The 10,982-nt window shown below is 41.5% G+C and overlaps 1 long non-coding RNA gene across 1 annotated transcript in view; it reads left to right on the top strand.

Moving 5' to 3' along the window:
• The window catches only part of LOC109314713, a 32,715-nt gene extending 22,400 nt beyond the window's left edge, over positions 1-10,315 (top strand). The window contains exons 3-4 of the long non-coding RNA XR_002102347.1: positions 4,335-4,395; positions 9,419-10,315. This is a non-coding gene — a long non-coding RNA (uncharacterized LOC109314713). The remainder of the gene's footprint in view (positions 1-4,334; positions 4,396-9,418) is intronic.
• Positions 10,316-10,982: the final 667 nt, after the last annotated feature.

The following is a 10,982-nucleotide window of genomic DNA, read 5'->3' as shown; positions in this document are numbered from 1 at the left end:
GGAGCATTGAGCCACTTTTTATCCTCTTCCTCAAACAAAGGCTTACAGCATTACTTGATAGAAACTTTGACAAACATGGTTAGAGATTTTTTGTGGCATCCTGCTGGTCAGCTAGAACGGTGACCTGAACCCTTAACCAAGACCTGATATTTTAAGGCTGGCTAGTCTTTTCAAGGTACTTCTCTCACCTGTAACTCAGTTCCTTTTACACTACTTCTCTTAGCCTCGTGTATGCTAACATGGTCTAACTTAAAAATTAACACAGCTTAAAAGCTTGCTAAAGCTACTGGCAGGCAAGTTTTCCTGAGTAGATGTGATATCTTCGATTAGACCAACTGAGTAGTCGGAAAAAGTTCTTGGCGAGTTTCGGGTGCAGTCACCCTGCTTCAGGCGTAGGGAGTTTCTGCTGGTTTGAGACTCCAAGGAATGAGAGAAGCTAAAAGTGTGACAGGATGGAGTGAGCAGCAGTGAGAATGTAAATAGGCAGCAATTAGAAAGGCAAAAGGTAAAAGCAGGTAAGGGAGGGAGAAGAAAGCCGGGGGGGGGAAAGGCCAAAGGGAGACATTACAGTGGTAGAATACAAAGTAGAAAAGAGACTGTTTGTGAAAAAGGAAATAGTAGGAGATCAGGAAAACAGGAATGAGAAATGCTAAAAACGTGCCAGAATATAAGTGAAAATACAAATAGGTAGAAATTAGAAAAACAAAAGGTAAAGCAGGGAAGGGAGGGGAAAGAAAGCAGGGGGAAGAGGGAAACGCTGCAGTGTCTATATAATACAAGTTAAAAAGGAGACTGTCAATGAAAAAGGAAATAGTTGGAAATCAGGAAGACAAAGGGCAGGGGAGGAGGGGAAGGGAGAAAAGGTGGGGGAAAAGAAGAATGTAAGAGGTCCAGCAGGGCTACAACCAAAAACCCAGTAACCTGGAAGATGCTAAATCTACTATAATGCAAGCGAAACAGTTTCTAGCTCAACACAAAGGTCTACAAACAGTTCCCATGGAGCAGCTGGTATAAGCTCACACCCTAGCTTACTTCTGTGGTGTGTTCAGACCCTGAAAGATTGCAAAAAATCCAAGGAAGGAGATTAGTATGAGGTGTCTGCTAATGAAGAACCTGGGTGCTGTAGGGATGAGGTGTAGCAAAGGAGACTTTCATCTATAGAAGCCCTCCTTTCTTTGTTGCAGAATTTGTCAGGTTTATTAGCAAACAAAGCAAGGCATGCCACACTGAAAACCCGGTTCTATCCCTGCCTTAGCCATAGAGGACTTGTAAAAGTGTAAATGAATTCTTCCATAGGTGGTTGCCAATTGTACGCTGTCCCTGCCTAGGTCCCCGCCCTCAGACAATGGGGTTTGCAGAAGTACTGAGGATTCCAGTTGTAAGACAAGAAAACAGGAGCTGTACTTTAAACTTATAAAGTACTATATGATGCCAAATACTCTGAAAAATCAGGCCTTGTGTAGCTCAGCTTGGGCACCCAAATCAAGAGGATACCTTTGACATGAATCTTTCTCTATACAGTACCCTGTTGAAAAACAGAGATAATATTAGCCTCTCACCTCACAAGGTTGTTTTGAAAAATAAAATAAATTAATGTGTGAAACACTCTGTTACTACAGTGATAAGCATCACAGAAAACCTACAAGGAAATTAATAGTGCTGTCTGCAGCGCAGGGTTTGAACAGCATGCAGCAAATAAGGCTTAGGGCCGCACATTGAACAATAAAGAGAAAACAAAATATTGAATGGTTGCTCATTAAATGAGCATCATCCATTCCAGGCATTCCAGGTAGGGGGCCTGCAGGAGGAACCATGTGTGGTCATGTAATTAAAGACTGCAAAACTTACATGTTATAAAGCTCTATGAACATGTAGGTTACGTCTGCATTGGTAGTTAGGGTCAACTAGCAAGCCCACACATCCACACTGAAACCTGCTTCTCAAGACCCATCCAGCCTGACCCCAGACGCCCTACTGACTTTTAGGCTAGGGACAGAAATTACACATAAACCAATATAAGTGATCGGAAACTGTAACATAAAAGATGTTCAGTGCACACAAACTGCTTTCAAAATGTTCAAAACTGTTTTAAGATAAACCCAGGTGGATGTAGTATCAGACTTGACTGATTTAAGTTAAATCAGTTTATGAACTTCTGTCTCAGGGCTTAAAGACCGAGGCTGAGCCTCCTACTCACCTGCTGCTCCCTGCAGCATGGCCACAAGCACAAGAAGTCCCCCCAGGAGTAAACTCACACCAGCCTGTTCCTGACTTGCAGGTCTTTTGCATTTTACTGCTTACTCTCTCACAGCCACAATTAGAGCAAAGTGCAGGAAAAATACTCTGCAGACATATTTCTCAGAGGGCTGTGCTTGGAAACCAGACAGCATAGCAGACCAGCACTTTGTCCAAGGAGAAAGAGCTCATACGGCTTGGGTGGGTTGAGGGGTTGTCTCTAAATATCCAGGCTAGTATATCCTAGAAATTTCTATGGCTGCTTATTAATTACAGAAGCAGCGGTCGTGACTCCATAGTTAAGACTCATTTCTACCTTGGACTTGCAGGGGGATTCAACCTCTTCACTATGTAAAACTAACATGTATCCTCCCCACATGTAGAGTAACTACTCTTTGAGCAGAGGATGAACTCTTGAGAATTTACAGGCTGATGTGTTAGTTAATAAGACAAAATAAACTGAGTTTAAATAAATCAAAGCTGGAGTTTAGAATTTGAGGAACTTAAGGGTAAAAACATTGCAGAGATGATGCAATTACCCCCAAACTAAAAATTATTAAACCCTACCACTAATCAGAGAGTTAAACTTGTAAGAAAGCCAAATATGTTAAGGTATGGAAATGCAGCTAAGGAACCCAAATGACCATCACTCTGCCCTGTTATGACATTACACTTGAGGAAGTATGTTAAAAAAATCAAATAGATCTTTAAAAGTCAGTTTTATCAAATTTAGGACCTAAAATATGAACATATTTTATATTTATATTTTTGTTAAAGCATCACTGGAGGACACATACTTAGCATTGTTTAGGGGTTTTTTTTTAGCTCTGCATCTCCATACCTTAATATCTTACCCTTAACTGAATTTTCTAGGTGTGTTACAGTTAGCTTTAGAATCACTGCCACATCTCTGTAATTTTTTTTTTTAAACCAGTGAGATTATTGATGTGTATTCTCACCCTTAGTGCTATATTAAGGTATTTTTTGTTTAGGAATACTATAACCATTTACCTTATATGTTGTTATAATGGTAGATTTGCTTTATATGTTATTATAATGGTAGACTGACAACTATATACTAGTGGTGAAGGGCACTGGCCATATATATATGGGCACATCTATTAAACATATGGGTAGGGAAAGATCACAATGCTTAAGGCAAGGCTTTGTTTCTGGATAAAGACTCATCTCCTTCTGCACAAAAATACAATGGTTTTTCTAACATCAAAACATTCCAAGAGAGAACTGGAGCATATACTATTCAATTTTGCAAAACTGTTGAATTGTGCACTTGAGATGGTAAATATGGGCAGCATGATAAACAGACTGTTTTTATTCCAGCAAAACTATTTTGTGTTGATGTTCTATGTCATATGATGCATCCAAATGGCAGCCCTGGGGCAGGACCCCACTGCAATCAAGCTGTCAAGTTTAACACGGATATGCTATAGAAATATCTTTAATAAATAAATTAAGGATTGTGGCTACTTGCAAAGTAGGGGATTTGCTATTTCACAGGCAGTTCAGGCATTTTTTTTTATCTCTGCAATAGCAGGTTGCCATCAGACATTTAGAGGGTTATTTTCATCACCAGCAGGATAAACAAACCAATGTTCCCCCTGTCCTTCAATCCCTTTCCTGTCTGTGTCCTAACAAATTCAGGGTGAAAGAAGCTAGTGGTACTGTCAGCACACTAGTGAGGATATGAGCCCTGTCAATTTGCTGGGCTAAAGCACTATGTTCAAATGGACCTAAGAATACAGCTTCAGGTTTACTTCATGCAGCTGCCTGTTCTAGTTGGAGAGTTTAATTTTGTTTAAAAGAAGCTTACAGGAAATGAACTTCCAGGTTAGTACAATGTAACTTGTAAGCCATAACAAAAGTATTATTTCCTTACCAGATAGTATTCCTGTACCATCAGAAAATACTCACAGCACAACAAGTACAAAAAAAATACAATTTAAAAAGAAAACAATTATTTGATATGTTGCATTCTGCTGTTGTTTGGCCTAAGCTGATATGAAGTGTTGGGACACAATAGAAAATGTTAGAAAAACTAATCATCTGTATTTTTTCCTTGCTATGTTCTGAACACAAAGAAACAGCTCAATTGTATTTCTCTGGATAATCTAAAGAAGAACAAAGATCTGAAAAAAACAGGTAAATTGTATAACATCTGCAAGAAATTCGCTGCAGTAGGTAATTCGTTCCTGTCATTTTTATAGGTGGGAGAAACTAGTGACATTCATTAGCAGTAAGTTTAGTTTGTAGAGCAAAGGAAGAAGGCACCATCTCAAAGCAGATGGGGTTTTTTTCCCCAGGGAACAGGGAAGGCAAAGTAAATGCTTAGTAAGGCCACAACGTCCTGTTGGCTTTGTGGACAGCACCGGTACAGAGCTTTCAGTTATTTGGATGTTGTTATGGGAACCACAAAATTAGAGTCAAATTGGAGGTAGTGATAAAAGAGAAAAAAAGAATTGCTGTTTTTCTCTAAACACATTTTGGTTGACTATCCATGCATTTGGAACAATAAAAAGCAACAGGTAGCGGAAATATGAGCAGCATTCAGCCATTTTAATAGATTATAGGACAGATTGTATATTGGATAAGAAGAGTAATGTAAAATCATATTTCTTCTTTGATGTGATCTTTAATTCTGGGTTTGACAAGTTCAGTTGCTGGTCTGACATTCTGCTTTTACTTTTACTTGTTATTCAAGCTGGTGGAACATAGGTTACAAACCTAAATACCCTTCTCTCATTTTAGCATTTTATGCTGTGAATAGGGCTGTTGATTTCAATGGCATGCCACAATATGGACAAGAGTTTCAAAATCAGGTCCTTGATATTTCTATTTGGGGAGTGGACAGAAGGGAAAAAGGAAAATAAAAGAAGCTTAAACTGAGCAAAACAGATGAATGTGTGTGTATCAAGGAGCCCGGGCTCTCTGTTACTTTAAGATAAAGGCAGCCCAGCCAGGGAGCACTGCAGGGCGGGCAGGGTGCAGGGCACCCGGGCAAATGAAGCAATTAGCAGACCTGCAAGCGGTCACCTGACAGGATGTAGGCAGGGCCTGGGGAGCATATAAAGCCAAGGCTGGGGCTACCAGGGGAATCTTTCCCTGGCAGATGCAGGGGAAGGAGCTCCTGCCTAGAAGAGACCCACAGGGATGCTTGACTGTGTGTTTTGCTGCCTACAGGAGTAGTGAGGCCAGGAGCTCATGAGGTACCATGGCAGGAAGGCAGACTATACTAGGGGTAAATGTTTACCCTCCTAAAGGGGCAGAGGGCTATTATTATTATTATTAATGTTGCTCTTATTATGTTATAGCGCATGGCCTTATGTTTATGTTGCTGTTTGTACCAGTGGTTTGGGTTGAGACTGTAAGGGATGGTTTTGGAGGTCCCATTAATGCCTGTAAGGCATGTGATTGCCTGGAGCCCTTGCCACGGGCAGGCTCAAGGAGTGAACTATTATTGAGACCCAGAGAGGCAGTACGAGGCTACAGAGCAGGCAGGGCTGGGGGCCCAAGTGGGGCACAGCAAGGGGGCTGGGGGTCTGGTGGACAAAGGTCAGGGACCCTGAGAGTGAAGGCGATAGATTGAAGCTAGCACCTCAAAGCCGGGTCAGGCACAGCGGGCTTAGGCAAAGTGGCCTGGTGAGATTGAAAGGGGCTGAGGCCCTGAGAGATGTTACAATTATGTTGTTATTGTAACACCTGCGAGGCTTGGGACATGGTGTAGGGGAGCAAAGGAAACATGCAAGCTGCCCCTAAGGCTACAGGTGGCCTGCAGGTGCATAGTCAAGCCAGGAGGGACTTATTAGGACAAAGGACTGCAACGAGACCCACAGGGTGGAAAACTTGTAAGACTGAGGTTCACTCTGAGGCCTGCTGATCGTCTCCCTTAAACACTCTTAAGAATAAGATCAAGGCATGGTGGGCGAGTGACAGAGAAGGAGAGGCCATAGAGTCTGAGCCAGACAGGAGTTGCAGTTTTGCTGAGAGGCATCACGGCCACCCCACTGGTTGTGACCTGTCACAGTGTGCTTAAGTATGTGTTCAGTAGCTTTTGCTGAATGTGGGTCAAAACAAGAACACGAGCAAATTATATCCTGGAACGACTGCTGCCATTTCCAGTATAAAAATTACCACCCTACAAAAACTGAATAATGGAAGAGACAGAAACTATGAGACAAAGCCAATATTCAGTTAAATACGAAATGATTCCCTAATAACTCCATCAAGAGATCATGGGTCATTCTTTTTAAAGAGCAGCTGCTCTAAAACTGGAGGATCATTAACCTATTCATATTTATGCACTCTTCAGTATGAAGCTTAAGTTGTGCATTACAGTGCATCCTGATTGTAAATGGCATAAACATAATGGGGTTAACTAACATAGTAGAGTGCTAATATGTAACAGCCTTTTAACAGTCATTTGTAATGAAAGATAAGTGCATCTGAAGAATAAAAATATGCTACAATTTGGGAAGCAGTTGAGAAACTCTTATTGACTTGAAATTCTGAACTAAGAGCTAGCTCAACCAAGCATCTTAAGCACTGTGATGCTCAGTATTGCAAAACTTTAATTTTAGACGCCTGGCTCCAGAGCAGACCAATCCTGATTTAGGTGTGAGTACCCATTAAACAACACATGGGAAGAGGAAAATACCTCAACATAGGATTCACAGCAGCCAACACGCTCCGGAGTGAGCCACAGAAGCTTGACTAGGACTATTCACCTTCAAAGCAGCTGGAGGCCACATGTGCCCCAGGCTGTCCCATGAGGGGCCCAAGCCCGTGGGGTGCATGCCCTGTATGTGCACATGTACAGTCCCCAGCATGGTGCAGCACCCTGCCTCACCTTCATGCTCCTGGTGAGCTCCCCTGTGGCACTGTGCTGCAGGCACGCCAGGCTCTCAGCTACCCCAGCTCTGTGGACTGTGCTGCACCATGCTACCCTTTGAAGGAAGGGCATACAACTAAAGCTGGGGAAGGAGGGAGAGGCCCAAGACCCCAGCTGCTGCTGCAACTGGAGCAATAGAGGCAAGCAGCAGCTAGGTGGAAGCCTGGGGGATTCATATTACCACACATGGGCTGCAGGCAGCCGGCAGCCACTGGTCAGATAGCCCTGAGCTAGACATAGGGAACACTGATGAGAGGTGAGGTCTTAAATCTTATCTCTTTCTGGGACTCAGAGTCCATCAACACTGGTCACAGTGTTGATAAGCATGACCCTACGCACCTTCTCCAGTTTGCATGTGCCGACCTCAGAAAGGCGTCAGTGAAGACGTTCTGGGGTCACCCCAGCTGCTCACAAGCACAATGGAGATGGAGATCTTGGGGGTAGTGGGGGAAATCCTCGGGGTATCTTCAGTCCTGCATGCCCAGGTTTCTGAGCAAGAGTGCGTGGGTGGGAAAATGTTCCTTGGTAGTGGCCTCCACAGCAACAGGCATACAATGAAGATGCGTCTGTCTAACTCTGGGCTGCAGTGAAGCGCTTACATTAGATCAGGATTTGCAGCCCAGCATCTTCTAGGGGTGACTGGCTCCTAAGTTGTCCCTGTTCAAAACGGGCTCATCCTTCTTTCAGATTTCATAGACGTTCGGGCTGGAAGGGACCCCGAAGGATCAAGTCCAGCCCCCTGCCCCAAGGGGAGGAAGTCAGCAGGGATCATAGGATCCCAGCAAGATTCATAGGATCCCAGCAAGATAACTTGCTTTAGGAAACTGCTTCTCAGTGGTTAGACCATCACACAGGATATGGGAGGCCTTCTCAGTCTGGGTACATTCGAACCCACATCTCTTGCAACCGAGGAGAGTGCCATCAGGGTAGCGGCTAGGCAGGAATGGTGGCACCAAATTCGTCCACCTGGGCTGGGTAGCACCAATTCTGAGCATCTGCCAGAGGAGAACTTTACTGGTGAAAACTTGGGAGCTGAAGCATGGGCATTTTGAGAGTTGTAATCTTGAACCTAAATGCCACTTAAGCCCCAATTTAGGCACCAAGTCCTTCTGTGGATCTGAGCCTTAGATATAAGCTAGAAAAAATGGGAGTGGGAAAACAGTTTCATGAAAAATTGATCTGCATGGAGAACAATAAACTCACACATTTACCTCTCTTGATCATTTCATGCTTGTTTACATATTTTATTTCTTTTTTGTTGCACAATTTCATACACGCAGGAACATTATATACACAGATTTTAATTTACCACTCCATCATATGAGCTTTCCACTGACAGAACTTCACTTAATTCATTTAATTCACTGTAACAGTGTGACGGATAAGGTCTACAGGGTGAAATCTTAGTCCCATTGACTAGGCACCTGGAGCTTACAGCAACTTTTGAAAAGGGCTTGACAGGTTTAGAAGTTGAACTTCAGTTCAACCTCATATGGAAAATAAATAACTGAAGGCTATAATCTGCCACCTTTGCTATTAATGCAAGTATAATATAGTAGTAGAATTGATGTCAATGGGAATATTATTGGCAGGAAGTACTACTGAATGTGTACAAAAATAGCAGAATCTGGCCCTTAGCATAGTGTTGATCCCAATTTTTTAAAAAGACGTTGTGATATATTTCCCAGAGGATAGAAGCTTCCTGATGCTGTATATGTCTGTGAACATGTGTACAAGCTTTATACTGTTAATTTTATATCTGATTAATGCAAAACTTACAAGAACATATTTTATAATTAAAAATGTTTTGTCATTAGAGGCGTACTGCTAAGAGACTTTGCAAATATGTCCAATTTCATCTACAAAGAATGACAGAATATAAACAGCACATCAAGTGATTTGAAAATCATTTGGAAAAAAACTCTCAAAACTTAATTAGAGTTCAAATTAGAGAAATTGCTCATGCCAGTGTTAAAAAAACCTGAACAACTCTCCAGTAGAAATTATTGACCCATTCTTGTAAAGCTACTCTAAGAAATGCATTTGTCTTGAGGCTTTTCATAAGAAAGTAATTATTTAAAACTGTTCTGGCCCCCAATAAGCACGGCTCTGAGACAATTTTGATCCATTGATGAGTTCTACCTAATATGTTCCCTGAGGTACAGTTTCCTTAAATCTATTAGACGTTTACAGTCTTTCAGGATGTGCTGCCTGAGATGGTCTATCACACTGTATTAACTTGACAAGGTAATGTAGTGCTATCTTTTATTTTCATAGAAAGAACTACGTTTGACCTTGAAACTACTAACAACGGTTTATCATGCCGACCTTTATTGGAGGGACTTTGTGGTGTGCTGCCAGAAAGACCTGAACAACGTTCAAGCAGGAAGCTATGGGGTTTTTCTTACCGAATCAGACCGCAGGTCCATCAAAATCAGTCTCCTGCTCCAGACTTACGCCCATGCTTCAGAGAGAGGCAACACGCAGACACGCACTCTCTCATGATGCATCTATCCTACAGTTATTAGAAGGAAAAAAATCCTTATTCATCTCTGTTGATCTGTGGTTTCAACCGTGCCTCTCAGTGTGGAAGGCTTCTCCGGTGATCACTTGCCAACCTGAACCGCAGATGCAATTTCTCTTTTCTTAACAGATACACTTACACATTAGTGATCATAAAAACAACTTCTTGATCCTTCTCCAATTTGTTCTGCAATAACTTTCAGAGATACACCCTGACATTACTGCAGCGATGTAAAGATCTCAAATATATTAGGCACAGTTATAAACTCACCTTTGCAACGTGCTCTTGTGAGTTTATGCCTCCCAGTAAGTTTCCAGGATTAAGAGTTATTTGTGCATTAATCTTCACCTTTATAACCCCTTTGCTCCAAATAAATTAACTAAACTTAGCTAGGTAGAAAGACAATAAACAGTAGTACACTAGAAGGAAAGCTTTGCTTTCATCCTTCTTTTCTGGAATTGCTCTCCGCTCAAATGCTTGTCAGCTAACCTGAGCAACCTGTAACCATCCAAATTGAAAATAAGACTGAAAAGCTCTTGTCCTTCACCTCTTAATTTTGTCGCTATTTTTGGGTAAAGATTTCAACGTGCATAAAAAATTAAAAATAGTACCTTTTAGGATAGCCTACACCAGGCCAGCCTTACATTAGGTAATCACTCAAGGTTTATGTTTTAGTTTGTATTTTCAAAGTCTATTTTAATAATTAGTTGCTAAAATGAAGAGCACCTAAATGACTGCAGACCCACACACTTGTTAACAAGATGATTCAAGACTTGTGAGTAAAGGAAAATGTCCTCTGATGTCATGCCAAATTCCACTATAAGTAACACTGATTTACACTTGAGATAACTTTGTTGAAATTAAAACTCACAAAGATATATAATCACATTTAACCATGTGCATAGTCCCATCGGAGTATGTGAAGTCAGCATATGCTTAAATGTAAGCATTTACGTTAAACTTTGCAAGATGCGATTTACTCTAGGTTTACACCAGCATGACAATGAGCGGAATAGGGCTCCAAATTCCTTAGATCACTTGTACATATGTGGAGCTGTTTTAGCCTTGCCTGTGAAACCTCCTCTGGATCGTATGCAAGTTTCCAACATCTGTAGCAAAAGTCAGATTCCATCAAGATCCCCAACTGTTTAAAGCTACTCATTTTGTAAAAATTTAATTATGATTGAATGAAACAACTCTCTGAACATATGGTTTTGAGTTTTGCCAGCATTCAAGGCCAATTTATTTTTTATTAATCTATGTTTGTAAGATGTCTGAGCCACTCTGTGTAAATCCCCTCCTTTTAAGAGGCTAAAA

This window comes from Crocodylus porosus, unplaced genomic scaffold (genome assembly GCF_001723895.1).
Source record: "Crocodylus porosus isolate Cpor-Errol unplaced genomic scaffold, CroPor_comp1, whole genome shotgun sequence".
Taxonomy (NCBI): domain Eukaryota; kingdom Metazoa; phylum Chordata; order Crocodylia; family Crocodylidae; genus Crocodylus; species Crocodylus porosus.
Note: the sequence above shows the minus strand (reverse complement) of the source record. Positions and strands in the feature narration are given on the sequence as shown.